Below are 19,701 nucleotides of genomic sequence, written 5' to 3'. Positions count from 1 at the left end.
TTGTGTTTTATTTACTCCAGGAGATTTCCCCTCATGGGAAGTCAAATATTAAGGTAGTTATAAATAGAAAAGAACTATAAATTGACCTTAGGTATAATGCAATATTATATTTATGTTTAGTTTGTAGAAATTCATTTTATTCTTTGGTAACAAGCAAACACAACAATATAAAAAATAAAATAGATTTGAAACAGTTGTGGGAAGGGAGAGCATCAAGACAAATAGCTAATGTGTGTGGGGCTTAAAGTCTAGGTGATGGGTTGATAGGTGCAGCAAACCACCAAAGCACACCCATGTTTACCCATGTAACAAACTTGCACGTCCTGCCCATGTATCCCAGAATTTAAATTCAGCAGCACATCAAAAAGCTTATCCACCAAGGTCAAGTGGGCTTCATCCCTAGGATGCAACGCTGGTTCGACCTACACAAATCGATAAATGTAATCCATCACATAAGCAGAACCAATACAAAAAACACATAATTATCTCAATAGATGCAGAAAGGGACTTTGACAAAATTCAACACCCCTTCATGCTAAAAAGTCTCAATAAACTAGGTACTGATGGAACATATCTCAAAATAATAAGAGCTATTTATTTTTTATATTTATTTATTTATTTATTTTGAGTCTCGCTCTTGTAGCCCAGACTGGAGTGCAGTGGCGTGATCTTGGCTCACTGCAACCTCTGCCTCCCGGGTTCAAGCAATTCTCCTGCCTCAGCCTCTTGAGTAGCTGGGATTACAGGAGCCTGCCACCATGCCCAGCTAATTTTTGTAGTTTTAGTAGAGACAGAGTTTTATCATGTTGGCCAGGCTGGTCTCGAACTCCTGACCTCAAGTGAACCACCCGCCTTGGCCTCCCAAAATGCTGGGATTATGTGCGTGAGCTACCGCGCCCGGCCAATAAGAACTATTTATGACAAACCCACAGCCATATCATACTGAATGGGCAAACATTGGAAGCATTTCCTTTGAAAATCGGCACAAGACAAGGATGCCCTCTCCCACCACTCCTATTCAACAGAGTATTGGAAGTTCTGGCCAGGGCAATCAGGCAAGAGAAAAAAATAAAGATATTCAAATAGGAAGAGAGGAAGTCAAATTGTCTCTGTTTGCAGATGACATGTTTGTATATTTAGAAAACCCCATCATCTCAGCCCCAAATCTCCTTAAGCTGGTAAGTAACTTCAGCAAAGTCTCAGGATGCAAAATAAACGTGTGAAAATCACAAGCATTCTTATATACCAATAATAGACAAACAGACCCAAATCATGAGCGAACTCACATTCACAATTGCTACAAAGAGAATAAAATACCTAGGAATCCAACTTACAAGGAATGTGAAGGACCTCTTCAAGGAGAACTACAAACCTCTGCTCAAGGAAATCAGAGAGGACACAAACAAATGGAAAAAACATTCCAGGCTCATGCATAGGAAGAATCAATATTGTGAAAATGTCCACACTGCCCAAAGTAATTTATAGATTCAATGCTATCCCTATCAAGAACTTAAAATTAAATAAAATTTTTTAAAAGGGTGCACAAATAAATTACCGACATTTTCAGGTGACCCATGTATGATATCCCAAAACCACGAATAGCAAAAGATCCATTCAAACTGCCAGGTAACAATATGAATTTTAAGAGTCCATGACTTTTCAAGTTTTGAACTGTTATTAGATAAGAATATCCAAAATAATGTAAAAAGGTTACGAAAATACACTTCCATTTTTATTCTGTATATTTATCAGAGGCTGTATTTTCTTTATATACTTCAACCACAGCAACATATCACAACTGATTGAATGCACAAGAATGTAGGAGAATTCAGATGTATTCTATTTAGACCATCATAAAAAAAGACTTGCTGTTGTAGTTTGTTTGGTGCCACTCTAACAAAATACTTGAGACTAGATATTTGTAAGAATGAAGATGCATTTCTTATAGTTCCGGAATCGGGGAAGTCCAAGATGAAGGAATTCATATCTGGTGAGGGCCTTCTTGCTACGTCATCACATGGTGAAAGGCGGAAGGGTGAAAGAGTAGGCGTGAGAGAGGGAAAGAAAAGGAAAGACGCTGGATGAGGCTGAGATCATCCTTTTATCAGGAACTCACTCCTGAACTTACCCACTCCCCCAATAATGGCATCGATTCATTCAGAAAGGCACGACCCTCATAACCTAATCACCTCTTAAAGGTCCTAACTCTCAACACTGTTGCATTGGACATTAAGCTTCAGATACTTGAACTTTAGAGGACTCATTCAAACTTGAAATGTAAACCAATGCCACTTTCTCTACTCAAATTATTGTGTTTATTTTTTCTTAAAATGCAGGATGATATCAGTCAGTAGGTTTATTATTGTTTTAAATAAACACTCTCAATTCACAGTTTTTATATCTAATTGGCAAATATGAGATATAAAAGAATCAAAAGAATGAAAAGCTCTCTGAAGCCTAAATAATATGTATGAGAACAAAGAAGTCTTGAGACTAATATGTTCAAGAACATCAAATGTAGTCCATAATTATCTTCAGCCCATGGCTCTAACCTTTGAAAATATCATTTTCATTAAGAAATATCTTAAATTTGTAGCTGAAGAGCTTTCTAATTCTGACTACAAAGGATAGAAAGTTAAAACCATAGAGTCCTGTCTTGATGTTAAACTTAGTCTCTTTCAATTTGAGATGGCAGGACAATTCCCTAAAAACTTTGCAAATTTCTTATTTAGGTCCTTGCTATGACCTGAAAACCACACTTACAATTCTTTTTAAAGTAGACTTCTTTCTACTTTGGGTAGCCAGGCTAGTGTATTAATAATCTTATTTTTTTTAATGTATCCCTTTCTTTTTCTAGCTGGGAAGTTATACTACTCACTGCCTACATCTTTCAAAGGTCTCAACCAAGTGTATTGCAGCTACACTTTTGATTTGATCTTTAACCTGAGGTCATTTGTACTTTCTTTCTGGTTTGACAAATGGGAATTGAGAAAGAGTTTAAGTTTCCAACACACTCCAATAACTCACCCTTCTCTTTCTGAGCATTACCATACATAGTGTATAGATGTCCACTGACACTTTTTATCATATTCTAGAAAAATCACCTCATCAAAACCTACAAGTACGTTACACTTGTTTTATATTTCAATTTAAAACAGGGAACAGATTTTACCATTTTTTTCACAACTATGTAATCTGGGTCACCATTTAGCAAATCTGCTTTAGCAGTTTACTCTCTGCTTTCGTAGTTCAATATATATTTTTTTTTAATTGTTTTGTTTGGGATAGTATCAAGTCTTTGCTGACAATTTCCTAGACTATTTTGTATTGCCAACCAAAACCTGATCTTGAATCAGATGCCAAATGTTTTAGAATTTTTTAATAGTAGCTCCCCACTCCTTGAACCAATTTTTGTATCAGTAAAACTTGTGACGCATAATATAACATTTGTGTATCTTTTAATTCTTTGTCGATAGTACTTTGATTTCTCTTAGACTCAGGTGGGTTCACTCATTTTTCTGGAGCCCGCTGCCTCTCAGCAGGGCAGCCCTGTTCCTAATGAAACTACCTGGGCCATTTGTCTTTCATCTTTCAGCAAGCCAGCTTGGGCTTCTTCAGTGAACAGTATTCAGAGGAATCCCAAAACAGCAAGACAGAGGACAGATCACACTATGTAAGAACTTTTCAAGCCTTTGTTACTGTCGTTTTCATTGACATCTCAGTGAACAAGGCAAGTCACATGACTAGATCCACAATCATAATGGAAAGCAAAGTTTCACAGAGGGGAGTATGGACATGGAAGGGGGAAGAATGTGTGACCATTTTTGCAAATCTACCATAAAGCGATATTGAGTTATTCTCTAATATTGTGGATAGCTTGTTCTTTTTAAAATTAAGTTTTAAAATGATAATGGGAATTACTTCTCATATGGGTCAATTTTCAGAAAAGAAAAAAAAACATTGTGTCAATTTTCCCCTTTATTATTTCTTTATTATTTATTTTTGGGCACTTTAAAAATACTACCTGAGCTACTTATAGAATGAATAAAAAAAACTAAATATTTTCAACATTTGGCCATTTTATTTCAGTATTGTTTTCATGCTAATTTGCAAAGTCTAAAAGTTTAAGAGATTATATTTGCAATGGAGATTTGTATTCATCCTGTATGTGAGCTGATAAATGTTTTAGTAATAGAAATGACTCATCTAAGTTTTTTCCACTAAAGGGATGTATTGGTTACTAAATAAGCAGGCTTCATGTAGATTATGTAACCCTACATGTTATTAGTTATATTAAAAACTCAGAAATTATTTTAAAATAGTCTTCTAAAGCTTTTTTTCACTTTTTTGTTTCTATTAAAATTTTTATCATCAGAAAAGGTAAGTCCAAAAACTGCATTCCATTTTATTTTAGAAATTTAATAATTAAAATGTAACAATTATGGTTGAAACTATGATATAACTAATAATATAATATGCAATGTGCTTTTTATTTACTGAATCAGTAATTCCATAAAATTACCATAGTAAAGATTTTCATTTTACATATATAAATTACCTGAAATAATGTTAACAATTAGAAATTCTTCATGAGAAAAAGGAAAAATTAATTTCTATGAGAACCTTACATTCCATCGCTGCCCCACTAAGAATTTAAGCTACCAAAACCTCTCTGCTTTTGAAAGACTATTATTGACTATCAATTACCGTGTGGAAATATGGCACATATAATGCAAAATCTTTAGTGGATGTAAAACTTTTACTTTGAAATTTTTTTTTTTTTTTTTTTGAGGCAGAGTCTCGCTCTGTCACCCAGGCTGGAGTGCAGTGGCGCGATCTCGGCTCACTGCAAGCTCCATCTCCTGGGTTCAAGCCATTCTCCTGCCTCAGCCTCCCGAGTAGCTGGGACTATAGGCACCCACCACCACGCCCGGTTAATGTTTTGTATTTTTAGTAGAGATGGGGTTTCACCGTGTTAACCAGGATGGTTTCAATCTCCTGACCTCGTGATCCACCCGCCTTGGCCTCCCAAAGTGCTGGGATTATAAGCGTGAGCCACCCCACCCGGCCAAATTGGTTAATCTTTATTCAAACAACAATATCAAAATATTTCAAGAGTTTGAACAAAGGAAGTTCTCCTATCATTAAAAGAGTAATTGATAGAGGTTAATATCATATGTCTAAATATCATTTTGAATCTTTCTGATAAGTAAGTAAGTGCAGAACCAGATGGACAAATTGATTTCACATATATTCATTTAAAAAAATATTTCTTTTGATTATTTAGACTTATATTTGCAGACCTCAATTGAGTTTTAATTCTAGGTATTCTTGCCTATGGAATTAGCTCAAATATTTTCAATTTGAAACAAAACATATAAATGTGAAATATGTTCAGTTAGGTACTCACATAAATTATGCACATAAATTATCTGAGTATAAATTATTTTGTTTGAATTTTGGGACTAATAGTAATTAATAATCAGCCTGAAGAAAATTTTTATTTAAAAGTTTTTGAAAAGCAAAAAGTATAAAATATTAGTGATGTATAAAGAGAAAGAGAAAGGGCATTCAATGTTATGTGTGAAGAACAGAAAACTTAGATTCCATTTGAATTATTTTTCCAAAATAGTGGCATTAAGTTATCAAAAAACTCTGAGAAAAATTAACAAATTGAAAAACGGGGAAGAAAAAGTAAATAAAATAGCAGAAAGCTGATAAGGTAATGTGAATAAACTTTCTATGTGTATGGGTGTCTATATGCTATGCTAATGTGAAAAAATGCTATTATTTTAAAACATAATTTTGCCTTAAGCCCATATGCCATAGCTATTTTTCTGCAGCTTTTCAGCACAGCCAGATTTGTTGAAATAGAACTATGAAAATATTATGTCTGCATCCTCACTGCCCATTTATTCGCTTTTCAAAGCAATATAATTTTACTTCGACCCCTACCCTTCCACAGATACCTCTGTAAAAATAGTCACTCATAACTTTCATGTTGGTATAGTCAAAATTACTTACCAGTTTTGTGGCATTTTCGACTTTTGTTCACTCTTTCCTGTTGTTATTCTGATCTCTCACTATTTTCCCTAGCACTCTGTCCTCGTTTTCTTATAAATCTTCTAGTCATGTTTATTCATCGTCTTTGCCTTTGTTCTTAAATTCTAATGCATTTTGAGCTACTTTTCCCCTTTGGACTTGTCATGCCATACATTTTCCCTGGGAGATGGTCTTTCCCTCACATAGCTGCAAAAATCATTTAAATTTTGATGATTCTCAAATCTGTATCTCTACCTCTGTATCTCTACCCTTAAACTTTTCTCAGTGTGGGAACTGGACAGGAATAGAAAACGAATTTAAGCACGTAAAACGTTGAATGGAATATTGAATAATAGCAAAAGCAATGACATATTTAACTTTCTACAAGAGATATTGTGAATGAAAGACAAAGAGATATTAGTGAAAGACAATGATAGCTGATTCCATAGTAATGTAGGCTAGAAGGAGGATTATTCTGATGATGAATGAACATCAACTATTTTAATATTTTGATGGAAACAGGCAGAAAAAGGGAAATATTAAAAATACAATAGACTGAATTACAGATGGAGCAGAATCCCTGCAGAGTAAAGAATAGGAGTATAAAGCACAGATGGAGAAAATGTCCTTTGCCATAAAAAGGTACATTATTTCCTCAAAGAAAAGATTAAAACATGGATGCTTGTTTATATAGGGTTATTGCCTAAGTGTGCCCATGGCCGTCTCACCTCAATATTAAGCATCTTTTTATATTACATGACTTTTCCTTCATTTAACTCTGCCACAGTTTCCTCCTCAATAATGTATATGACATATACACAATCCTTCTTGTGATTGTGATTAAAGTCATGTAATACAGACAGTACCTATAAATAATGATATTTATAAACAATAAAATAACAACTGTTTTGATAAGGAAAAAGTGTTTAGCTTATGTTTTAGAGGTGGGTGGGTTTTTATTCACCATTTTTGTGTGCTATAGCCCTATTCAGAATGACATTCTAATAATGATTAACTGTAATGGTTAACTGTGTGTGGTCCTATAAAAGAAACCGAAAGACATGCAAACACTTCTGAATTGCAGTAGAACTTTGAAATCTAATTCAGTTGACTTATAGCAGATGGACACAGGCTGAGTAATGTATGTTTTTTATAGTAATATCATGTGAATATGATGATTGACATTCATCTTAAAACCCAGCAATATGTTTTTACCTCTACTGGAATTAGAATGGTGGAAGCTAGCTGCTTGTTATGCGTTATAAAGGCAGGAAGACAATGATCATATGAATACTGCTATTTTCTTGGAAAGATGATCAAAATTTGACAGATGTCTGTCTGTGAAATTTCTGTCTGTCTACCCATGATGGTGTAGGAATACATTTTTTAGTTAGAAACAATTGTGCTTTAAAAGCACGTTGTACATTAACTTGTATATTCTATTTTCATTTACAAACTGAATAAGTGGAATGCCTTTAGAGAAGAAAACCAAAACATTGCAACTGAGAAAATAGAATTAAATCTTTATCCAGTTAATCAAATTTAGTCATCAAACCAACAGAGAAATTGATGAGGCAGTCTCTGAAGTATTCGTAAAAATTCACACAAACCTATCCTCTAAAATGATTATTTTCTGGGAAGCTATATAAGAACCAGGGCTCTTGTATTAAAGTGTAACATCAATTAAAGCTGTCTTGTCTAGATTTCTAAAATATATCAACAAAAATTCTGGGTCAAAACTATGTGAGTTAAAAAATAAATACACTCTTCAATGATATAATTCAATCAATTTCATTGGTTTGATTACTACAGCTTATGTATTTTTCTTAAATTGTCCTCTGGGGAAATATAATGTTGAAATATAGTGAAATAGCTTTAATCTTTTGAGCTCAAATTGTGCTGACTGAAGTATCCTTATGAAGGTTTATTTATGATTGAAAATCACATGATGAAGTTTACCATGAAGATCTGCAGATCTCATGGACTCTCAGAAAGAATAAGGTGTGAAGCCTCTTTCCTACCATTTACTAATCATACTATTTAAGTAAATGACTTCAGGGAACCTCAGTTTATCATCTATAAAATTAAAATGATGATTCCTGTCTGCTTGATGTATTATAATAATTAGCAATACTATATAGTCCCTGGATTATAGGTTGTCCGTATTGAATTTAATATTAGCCAGTTTTATACTATGTAATATATTTCATATGTTTTTAATTTATAAATGGATTTTTATAGATGAAATAAACTCATTATGTTGATTTTTCCTTTTCTATCTTCTTTTCTATTTTATATCTTGATTTTATTTCCATTATATATCTTTGTATATACCTGACCAATTTATCTCTACATACTTTACAATCAGAAATGTCAACATTCCTTTTTATAGGGTGCAATTATACCAAAAATTATGTTCTTTGTCCTCTAAATTCCATCTTTTTTCATATGTTAGACTCACTTTTATTTCTTTTTTTTAAAACTATTTCATTGTTCTCATAACCTTGGCCAACTAGAAACGCAGGTTTCTTTGCCACTCCTTCCCCCAGCCTTCACTGGGTCAGCTGCTGTCTCTCCTGCTTTAGAATGTCTCTTCTATCTCAGAATTTGTTTGCATAAAATTTAACATACAAAATCTCTTCTGTATCCCAAACATGTGTTTTTAAAAATATCATCTTCACGTCTAGCATTATATTCTTGATTGGAATTGAAAGGGCCAAGAGGAATTGGCCCTCTGAAGGTTTGCTGAAAAATCAACTTGCAAAAGGCAGATTAATTAGAGAAAAAGCATGCAAATTTATTTAATATGTATAAATGAGAGACTTCAGAATAAAGATCAAAATATACAGGGGAAATTGTCTATTTTTATACTTAGGATCAACAAAATATAGATAGTCAAGTAGAAGTATGATTGGACAGAAAGGATATGATCTAATGCTGTGAGTGGGGAAACCTAGCAAAGCCTTTCTGTGCAGATTCTTCTTGGCCTCTCTCAGTGGCATTTCTTCTTTGTGAGTCTGGGGCAGGACCTTCTCTGGAATGGAAGTCTTATGACGTACAGTCAAACAAGATAGGTCAGATAATTTTTTATGGCCAGTTTTTACAAAGAAAGGCAGAGGGAATGTTAGAGTAATATTGTTAGATTTTATGGCTGGCTCTGGGGAAAAGGGATTCTGCTTTTTATGACCCACCTTGGGGAAGAAGGATTTTGGTTTCTGTTCCTATCCTTGGGGGAGAATGGAACTGAGAGACAGGAGGGCAGGAGAAGGTCAGAGATAAACTTTTGCTTCTGTGGCTTTCATTTTGAGGTATTGTTCTCTGAGTCCCAACAAAATAACATGCAGGCTTTTTATCCTGTCATTTTTACTATTCACAATAAAATCAAAATCTATTTTAATTAAACTAGTGAGAAAAAATAAAAAATAATTTCTATTATCATCATGTTTATAAAGTAGTAATCATCGTCTGCACTTTTATAATGCCACCCTGTAGTGGGTAATCTAAGCATTTAACTTCAAGCTGTAAAAAAAAACACTAATTGATCCAGACACCCTTCCCCAGAACTTCCACACCTCAGCCTCAAAACCTTTATTAACACCATGCTCAGGCTGACCACTAGCCATGGGGTAGGAGTGGTAAGAAGGCTTTAGCCTATCCTTTTCTCCAAAACAATTAAGCTTCTTTGTTCTGTTTCAGTATCTCATCACACCACTGAAATTATATTAATTTTGTAGAAGAAACATTGAGTAGAATCAATAGCTTAGTCCTCAATTATAACATAGAAGAAAATTATATCATTATTAAAGCAGAAGAAAGAGCCTCACCATTGGTTGTTAACATGGATTTTTGTGACAAGAAAGAGAAAAGTATTATGATTCTAGTGTTATGCTGTATGTTTTTCAAATCAATATAATATGGTATACCAAACCAAATAATATGTGATATCCTAAACTTTGAAAATAAGCTAATTTTCTATTGGTTTTGAATTGGGGAAATAATAAATAAGAATAATTGAAATATGGGGTATCTTTCTCTTTTTATTTTATTATATTTTTAATTTATAGATACTCTTTGTATATGCACTCAGACCTTAGAAACATTCTGTAATACAAGTGTATACCTCAGATAAGAAGACTTAAAAATACAGGTGAAACCATATGTAAGCAGTTTCTCTAAGAGGAGAATAAAAATACAATTTTAAATGTCAAAGAGGCTTGGATCTTATGGAAGCCTTTAATACCAAGACGAGAGTGCTAAGAGTATGCTCTAACTCTTTAAAAACTTACATACGAGACTTTTACTATCGTATTTTCCTTGCACAAAAGATACCTTTAAATATTTTCAGGGGATCCCTAAGGATGTATTTTGCTGTATATGTAGGTAGTTTTCTGAAACTTTTTTATTAAGATACTAATGTAAATATTCTAGCCTACAGCATATGGTTTAATGCTTATGGTGATAGGGAAGTCAATATGGCTTATTGTAGAATACTGATAGGAAATATTCAGAAAGCATTAATTATCTTCTGCAAAAAAATTCACTAAATTATTCATTGGAAACAAAATTGTCCACCATTGTAGGGGGGAAATAAAGCGAAGATAGAATAATTGCTTTATTAGTATAATTGATTTTATTATTTTAGTTCTTTAAAATGTGGTAGAATCTATTTTTTTCCAGGTGTTTTGACTTAAGTGATATTGAGTCTAATTTAGTCATGTGGGCTATAATACATTCATGCACATTTACACATGCACACATAATGCATATGCAATTAATATATTTATATAATGCATGTGTACTATATATGTAATTTATAATTACAGATAATGTATAAATAGTATAAAAATAATAACATGCATATATAAATAGATGATATAATATGCATTTTTGAATTTTTCAATGTTTACTTGGCAGTGAGTTGAAGTTTCCAGATTGCTTCTGTTGCTCCTGGTCATAAGGTTGCCAGATATTTTGAAGAATGTCTTGAAACTGAGTTTGACAAAGAAAAACATGCAGATTGGCTAGTTGACCTACATTGGTTCAACTATTTTGAAAAATAAGGACAGAGAAAGAGGACACTTATTTAGGATCCTTTTGTGTCAGGTTAGCCCTCATTATATAGTGTCAGACACATCGATTTCAATAACCCCCACTCCTAAAAGCAATTGTCTCTGAAACTCTAAGTATCTATGATTTGTTGACTTTAATAATCTATCTTGTTTAACCACAGCTTTTATAAATAGAGATAAAAGTGGAAAACACATCATTTTGCCATAGGTTTTGCTGACCAGTGCTTCATTGTTAAAGATAGGGATCCACCTAGTCCATATGACTGTTGATGCCGGTGATTAATGAGACTTTACACTCAAAACTTTATGAAAACTAAAAATAAAGTGACTGAAATGGGAAGATTTTGAGAATGTGGTGACTGTCAAAAACTTACTGTGTACCACCCCAAAACTCACAGTCTTGTTGAGAGATAGAGAAGGCAATAGGCTATTTCTACACAGTACAGTAAGTTCTAAGGAAACATAAAAGAGCATCCTAGATGAAAGTATAATTGAACAGGTAGTCTAATCAGATGCGGAGTCTAATCTAGACAGAGAAAATGAAGGTTTATGAAAGAAAGGACAGGTAATTGTTTGGGTGTAAATAAAGTAACAGAAGAGAAGAGATGAGAATTATAAATGAAAATATATTCCCAAAGGACTTGAACAAACTAGTGGTTTTTTCACTGCTTAGGTGTAGTGTGCAAACAGTTTAACTCCTCCTAAACTCATTATGAGTTCAGGAAGATGGAGGTAGCTGGTGAAAGATGATGACAGGTAAGCTTAAAGTATGTCAGGCTAACGCAGACAGCCATGGGGAAAGATAAAAAGGATTTAATTAGGCAGCACTATGATCAACTTGGGATTCAAAAAAAATCATTTTTTTACTGTAGAGTGCAGAAATAATTACAGAGTATTAGAAAGCTTAGAGCTGGGGAAGATTAGTAACTTAAACAGGATATGGTAATAGTATTAACTGACATAATAATTTGGTGGAGAAAGTGAAGTGGATTCTAAATTATTGAGAACAATTGAAGATAGAATTTGGTAATATCTTGGCTATGACTAATACGGGAGGAGAAGAAATCAAAGGAGGCCACACAGAATTGTAGTTTAGGAAATTGGATGAATCATAGTAGTGCCTCTCATTAAAATATGCAATCATAGGAGAAGACGTTCTTTAGAGACATGGTGAATAATTAATTCAAATGATAATTTTTGAGTTTGAGATGTCAATGGTACCTTCAAGGGAAATATGAATAGGCTGTTGGATATAATGTGTAGATTGATGTACAATTTTACTTAGAGATCCAGGTTCAATTTTTTTTCTAGTGACAAACACTAAAAAAGAACAGAATTGAAACCAAAGTATTCAATTTCTCATTACTTAGAATTAGGTAAGTGACCATAGCCAAGTATAAATAAAATAATGTATTTGATCTGATTTATATTCTTTCGTATTTGCTGCTTCCTCTCTCATTATGAGTTTGTATAAATATGTTGCTTTATTTTCTGAAGGCCTATACTCATATACTTGGTATTAGTTCATTACAAGTATGGATTCTTTCAACTGTGATGCGTATGGTTCCTTTTAAGTGTACTTTTCAAAGAGGTTTTTTTGAACAATCTGAAAAATCCACACTCAACAAACAGATAATGAAATTTATCTGTATTACCACATACTTAGGATCATTGTTTTTGCATGTAATTGGCTTTTCAAAAATCTGTTACCTTTTAGGGAAAATAATATCTTTTCTTCTTTCTGGTGAAAGAATAATATATTTTTTATCTGGTGGAAAAGGTAATATTTTGAGAGAAGTTATCAGTTTAAAACAAATTCCTAGATTAAAAAATCACAAATATTATAGCCCTTTCAAATATATTCCTGTAAACTGTAGCTCAGGAATACAATTGATTAGTTTACCTTTAATATCATGCAGGCTGCATTATCATGTCAATGACTGCAAGTTAGGGTAGCAAAGAGATTACAGAACTGACGATACCTAGTATTGAATGATGACTCTCATCATTGCAGTTCAGCTAAATATTAATTGAGTCCCTCCATCCCTAAAAGTTGTTTTCATTTCAATAATAGCAAAAAGAGTCCTTGACTTTCCAACCTAAAAATGTGGTTGTAATGATTAAAGTTAAAAAGAGATTATGCTTATAAAAGCATTTTATAATCTGTAACTAGAATATAAATATAATCTATCCTCTGTATCTGTGGATTCTGCACCTATGGATTCAACCAATATTGAATTGAATATATTTAATCATAGACTGAATATATGCTTTAAAACATTGCATCCGTAATGAATATGTACAAACATTTTTACTTGTCATTATTTCCTAAACAATCCAATATAACTACTATTTACATAGCATTTGCATTGTTTTATGCATTATAAGTAATCTAGAGATGATTTAATGTATATGGGAAGATGTGTGTAGGCTATATGCAAATACTATGCCATTTTATATTAGGAACTTGAACATCTGTGAATCTTGGTATCTGTAGGAGGTCCTGGAACCAAGTCCCCCACAGATCCTGAGGGATGACTGTAATAACAAATGTCATTACAGTGCTGGCTTTGCTCTTGTATTTAGAAACTTATGATCCACCAGGTCGGTTTGTTTAATGCAGTTGACTCTATTCTGTCACCATTAAGTCACATTGAATGATTGGAACTAAATTTATTGTTTAAACCATTTTATTTCTCATTCTGCCTACCATTTTCTCTATCTTAGGCAATGCTGATTAGAATGTGAGCTTTTTTATTTTTTCCACAGAGTTACTATCTTTGGTCTGATAGAATTTTGTTTAGAGAACTCTCCTTTGGTTATGAATTATAATATGTGAGAGATTTCAAAGTTTCATAGAGATGTGTCAACCAAATATTCTGAGAAGGCTGAATTAATGATGTACAGAATCCAGAAAGTCTTGCATATTCTTAAAGCATTTTTTAAACATAGTTTTCAGCATTGATGTCCAATGCTATAGAATCAAATTACTGTGGAGGTCAAAACAATTTAAGATACATAAGCCTGCCTTAGAAAATAAATTGCCTCTAACTTGTAAGTAAATTGATTGTTACATTTTTTTCTTCCTTTAAAAAAAAATTTTTGAGACAGTTTCACTCTTTCAGCCAGACTGGAGTGAAGTGGCATGATCTCGGCTCACTGCAGCCTCTGCCCCCTGGGTTTAAGCCATTCTCCTGCCTCAGTCTCCCGAGTAGCTGAGATTACAGGCGCCCACCACCACACCTAGCTAAATTTTGTATTTATAGTAGAGATTGGGTTTTGCCATGTTGGCCAGGCTGGTCTCGAACTCCTAACCTCAGGTGATCCACCTGCTTTGGCCTCCCAAAGAAATGGGATTATAGGCGTGAGCCACCACGCCCAGTTGATTGCTATGTTTTGAATATACATATAAAACCATGAAGAGTCGCTAATTTTAAAATGTTCCTCATAGATAAATTCTCATGGTCATATATGTTAATCTGTAATGTCTTAAAATTGTTACAACACTGTGCTAGTTACCAAGAATATCCAGGGGAAACACAGAAACACTGGCATTCCTTAAATGCAGGCCTCTAATTGCAAAAGTTGTTTCCTCGAACACATACTTCCTTTGTAATTATTCTTTTCTCACTCATTTCTACAGGTATTGTAGCTTACAATATATCAAGTTAAAGGTCTAGTCATTACTTTGATGCATGAGATTCATTTTACTGGTTAGAAAGGCATGGCTGTTATAGCAGTTTTAATCAAATACATAATTTAGGCAAGTATGTAAGAACATTTTTCTACACATTAATATCCTTCTTTGATGCTGCTTTTATGAATGTTAGCTAAGAAAACAACAAAAAAATGGCAGACTTCTTGATGACAAGGATAAGATAAATTGTAAATATTAAGCCAAGTTTATCTTTTGTATCACTAAAGTGAATTCTGGAGCTTGTAGCCTACAAAATGTATAGGACTGTAGAGTATATTGGAAAGAAGAACTAAAAAGAAAATCAGGAATTTTTATTCTAAGCAAAATTTTACCCTAATCTAAATAGGTGAGTTTGTGCTTTGATTTTCCTCAGTTCAAAATGAGGGATTTAGATGGCCAGACCTCAAAAAAAAAAAAAAAAAAAAAAATTGTGTGTGTGTGTGTAAAATTATAAAATATGTATTTTTTTTAAGGCAATTGATATAGAACTTCCTAATGTTTGCTAGCACAGATTGCATATTACATACAAATATGTCTGATAATAATTGCTTTTATAATGGTGAAAAATACAATTGCTCCTTAATCCTCAATTTTGTTCAATTTTAGCATTCCCCAACTAGAACTTAACACATCAGGAAGGTATTATTACTATATATGCATCATATGGTAAAATAATATAGTCAAATATTATATATTACTGTATTATATTTAATTGTATAATTTAATTGCATAATGATGGTCATTTTAAAAAATCTTGGTGAGGTTACTCATATACCTAGCATAATCCTCTAGTGATTGACTCAGTACAATTGCAGATACCTAAGCCTCAAATATAATATCTTACTACTGCAACACATTTCTCAATTTCTTATTTTATACTAGCACCGAAAAAGTTGAAAATGGCAAACTCATGGTCTCCTGCTTCTTGGTCTTCACATGGCTGTGTTCATGTTAATTCTATTAAGGTAGTGCCATTTATGATTGAGGTTGCTCTGCAATCTTTCATTGGTGATACTTTGGTTCTGGTCTTAAATATTATGGTTTGTATACTGGTCACATTCATACTACAGTTCCTGCAGGGATTGTGGTTGCCTGAAAATTCTGTATCTGGAGAACATTGATAGGAATGACCACAAACTAAATGAATCAATCAATTATCTCTTCAGTCCATAATTATATTTTGAACTTTCTAAAAAAGTAATATGTCCCATGAGATACTGCATTAATTGATTAATTCTCTGGAGCAGACTCCTTGGGTGCAAAAGCTGACTTTATTACCCAATAATTGTGTGACCATGATGATGTTATTTACACTTCTCAAGGGTTGTTGCACCCACATATGTCAGTTTCCTAGGATTGCCATAATAATTATCGCACAATGGGTGTCTTAAAACAAAAGAAAATCATTCTCTCACAGTTTCAGAGACTGTAAGTCTGAAATCTACTTACCAGCAGGGTTGGTCCTTTCTGGGAGAATGCAGTCCATGCCTCACTCCTCCACGCTTGGCAGTGGCTACACTGCCTTCAGCACCCGAGTAGTTATTTCTTCTTTATTTAAAGGTTTGCACATTTTCGGCTGAGTTATTTTATCAGCGAAATTTCTTCCTTTGACATTCCAGAAGATTGTTTGTCTTTCTTCTTTCCATCACATCTCTTTTTCTTTCAATCCAAGCTGCCAATGTTTATGCTTATATAACATTTTCAAAAACATTGTGGGTCTACTGTGTATGAAGTGGTCTGCAGCATTAGAAAATGGTTGTGCATTTCTGAAATAACTCCATTTCTATTTCTGGCTTCTCCTAAGATGATTGATTGGATCCATGGATCACACACCTAATTTTTTCAACAAAAGTTTGTTCAGTCATACCCTTGACCCTCTCTTTGGAATTTGCTCCTCCAACAGTGAAATTCCTAATTCTTCCATCCTTTGCAATGTAGATAGGCTAAGAATCTTCCACCCCATCAAGTGCTGCTTCCTTCTCACATAGCAGTTTCATCTTCAGTTTATCTCTTTTCTTTTATATTTTACTATAAGGAACAAGGGAAAACCATACTTCACCCTCAACACCTCACTTGAAACTTTCTCAGCTATATATTCAAGTTTAACCTTGCAAGTCTTGCTTTCTACCCAATAGTAGAATATAATTCAGCTAAAGTATCGGCTACTTTACAGCAAGGATCTGCTTTCTTACAGTTTACAGTAACTTGTTCTTCATTTTCTTTGGAGACATCACCAGAAAGATCTTTTTTTTGTTTTTAATTAATTAATTAATTAATTATTATTATACTTTAAGTTCTAGGGTACATGTGCATAACGTGCAGGTTTGTTACATATGTATACTTGTGCCATGTTGCTGTGCTGCACCCATCAACTCGTCAGCACCCATCAACTCGTCATTTACATCAGGTATAACTCCCAGTGCAATCCCTGCCCCCTCCTCCCTCCCCATGATAGGCCCCGGTGTGTGATGTTCCCCTTCCCAAGTCCAAGTGATCTCATTGTTCAGTTCCCACCTATGAGTGAGAACATGCGGTGTTTGGTTTTCTGTTCTTGTGATAGTTTGCTGAGAATGATGGTTTCCAGCTGCATCCATGTCCCTACGAAGGACACAAACTCATCCTTTTTTATGGCTGCATAGTATTCCATGGTGTATATGTGCCACATTTTCTTAATCCAGTCTGTCACTGATGAACATTTGGGTTGATTCCAAGTCTTTGCTATTGTGAATAGTGCCACAATAAACATACATGTGCATGTGTCTTTATAGCAGCATGATTTATAATCCTTTGGGTATATCCCCAGTAATGGGATGGCTGGGTCATATGGTACATCTAGTTCTAAATCCTTGAGGAATCGCCATACTGTTTTCCATAATGGTTGAACTAGTTTACATTCCCACCAACAGTGTAAAAGTGTTCCTATTTCTCCACATCCTCTCCAGCACCTGTTGTTTCCTGACTTTTTAATGATCGCCATTCTAACTGGTGTGAGATGGTATCTCATTGTGGTTTTGATTTGCATTTCTCTGATGGCCAGTGATGATGAGCATTTTTTCATGTGTCTGTTGGCTGTATGAATGTCTTCTTTTGAGAAATGTCTGTTCATATCCTTTGCCCACTTTTTGATGGGGTTGCAGAAAGATCTTTAAAGGTTGTGTTTCTACCGACATCTATTCAAAAAATTATGTGTTCTTTACGAAGAAAGAAGTATTCTCTACAGTGAACTTCACTTCCTTCTGAGCCTCATCACAATGGTCTTTTTTTTTTTTTTTTTTTTTGAGAAGGAGTCTTGCTCTGTCTCCCAGGCTGGAGAGCAGTGGTGCAATCTCGGCTCACTGCTGTAAGCTCCGCCTACCGGATTCACGCCATTTTCCTGCCTCAGCCTCCCCAGTAGTTGGGACTATAGGCGCCCACCACCATGCCTGGCTAATTTTTAAAATATTTTTAGTGGAGACGGGGTTTCAACGTGTTAGTCAGTATGGTCTCCATCTCCTGACCTCGTGATCCTCCCGCGTCAGTCTCCCAAAGTGCTGGGATTACAGGCATGAGCCATCGCGCCTGGCCCACATTAGTCTTAATATTCATGTTTCTACTAACATCTCTTCAAGAGGTGCCGTCACATTCTACCAACTTCTGTCCATTACCCAAATCCAAATCTCCTTCTGCATTTGTAGGTATTTCTTACAGCAGCACCTTACTTCCTGGTAACAAAATCTGTATTGTTTTCCTGGGGCTGCCATAACAAATGGACACACACTGGGTGATTTAAAACAACAAGAATTTATTGTCTCAAAGTTCTGTCTGGCCAAAAATTTTGGCCAGAAAGCCAAAATGACGTGTTAGCAGGACTGCTTCCTTTTGGGGACTCCTAGAGTCTGTTCACTACCTCTTTCTTATCTTCTGGTGGCTTAGCTAACCCTCATGTTCCTTGACTTGTTAGAAACATAATTCTAATCTCTTCTTCCTTCTCCACATGGCCTTCCCCTCAGTGTGTCTCTGTGTGTCTTCCCATCTTCTGTCTCTTACAAAGATACTCTTACTGGATGTTGGGCCCAACCTAGTCTAGGACTATCTCATCTTGAGGTATTTACAGAAATTCTTGTCTGAAATAATGTCACCCTCACATATTCTCGGTGGTAAAATTTGAAAGGGGTTAGTATTCAACTCTATACATTATTATGAACTACTTGTATGATAGTTTAGAAATTAAATGAGCTATTATAGTATTTGACCTGCAATATACCTCAATAAATAGAATCTAGAATTTGTGTCTATTACTAGTTTAGTTTAGTGCTATCATATTTTTACAACTACTAAAGGAATATAACAAAATATTATGAAACTACTTTATGATATAATTCACTTGTGCTAAGAAGTAACAAAATACATGGTATAAAACATAAATGCTAAAAGAATTTAGAGAAATAAAACATTAGCAATAGATGATTGTTTTTTGGTAGGTAGAGATCCTTATAGAAATAAAAAGTAGGTACAGTAAATTTTAGAGAAAGGGGAAGGATGTTGTGATTGACATGAAGAGTTCTAAGTTTTAGATCTCAGTTGGCAATTAGAGATGTGATTGTAAATTTCTAATTGTGGCTGTGCTATTTCATACATGTTATGTGCAGGAAAAAAGTTCTAATGGTGTCTGAAAGAATCAGAAAAAAGTTGAAACAGTTGTCTGAGAGGTTATCAATGTAATAGTTTAGTTTGGCAAACAGTTATGATAAGGATTGACTAAAATAACAATGAAGATATAATAATAGCTTTACAAAATATAACTTTATTTATTATATGAAAATATTCAAATGTATAGAAGTTGAGTACAATGTGATGCTCTTCTCCACAAAGCACAAAATATTTTACATTTGTATCATCCCATCTTACATAGCT

General features: G+C 34.0%; 1 protein-coding gene across 4 annotated transcripts in view; it reads left to right on the top strand.

The window, feature by feature from the left end:
- The window catches only part of CDH12 (cadherin 12), a 1,140,321-nt gene that overhangs the window by 442,960 nt on the left and 677,660 nt on the right, over window positions 1-19,701 (top strand). For 2 of the 4 annotated variants that reach the window (XM_025388387.1, XM_025388392.1), the window contains one exon: window positions 14,071-14,165. The exons of the other annotated variants lie outside the window; for them this stretch is intronic. The gene's annotated coding sequence lies outside the window, so the exon portion shown is untranslated. The remainder of the gene's footprint in view (window positions 1-14,070; window positions 14,166-19,701) is intronic. 4 annotated transcript variants of the gene reach the window in all.

Source organism: Theropithecus gelada, chromosome 6 (assembly GCF_003255815.1).
Source record: "Theropithecus gelada isolate Dixy chromosome 6, Tgel_1.0, whole genome shotgun sequence".
NCBI classification, from domain to species: Eukaryota; Metazoa; Chordata; class Mammalia; order Primates; family Cercopithecidae; genus Theropithecus; species Theropithecus gelada.
This window is presented reverse-complemented; position numbering and strand designations above follow the sequence as displayed.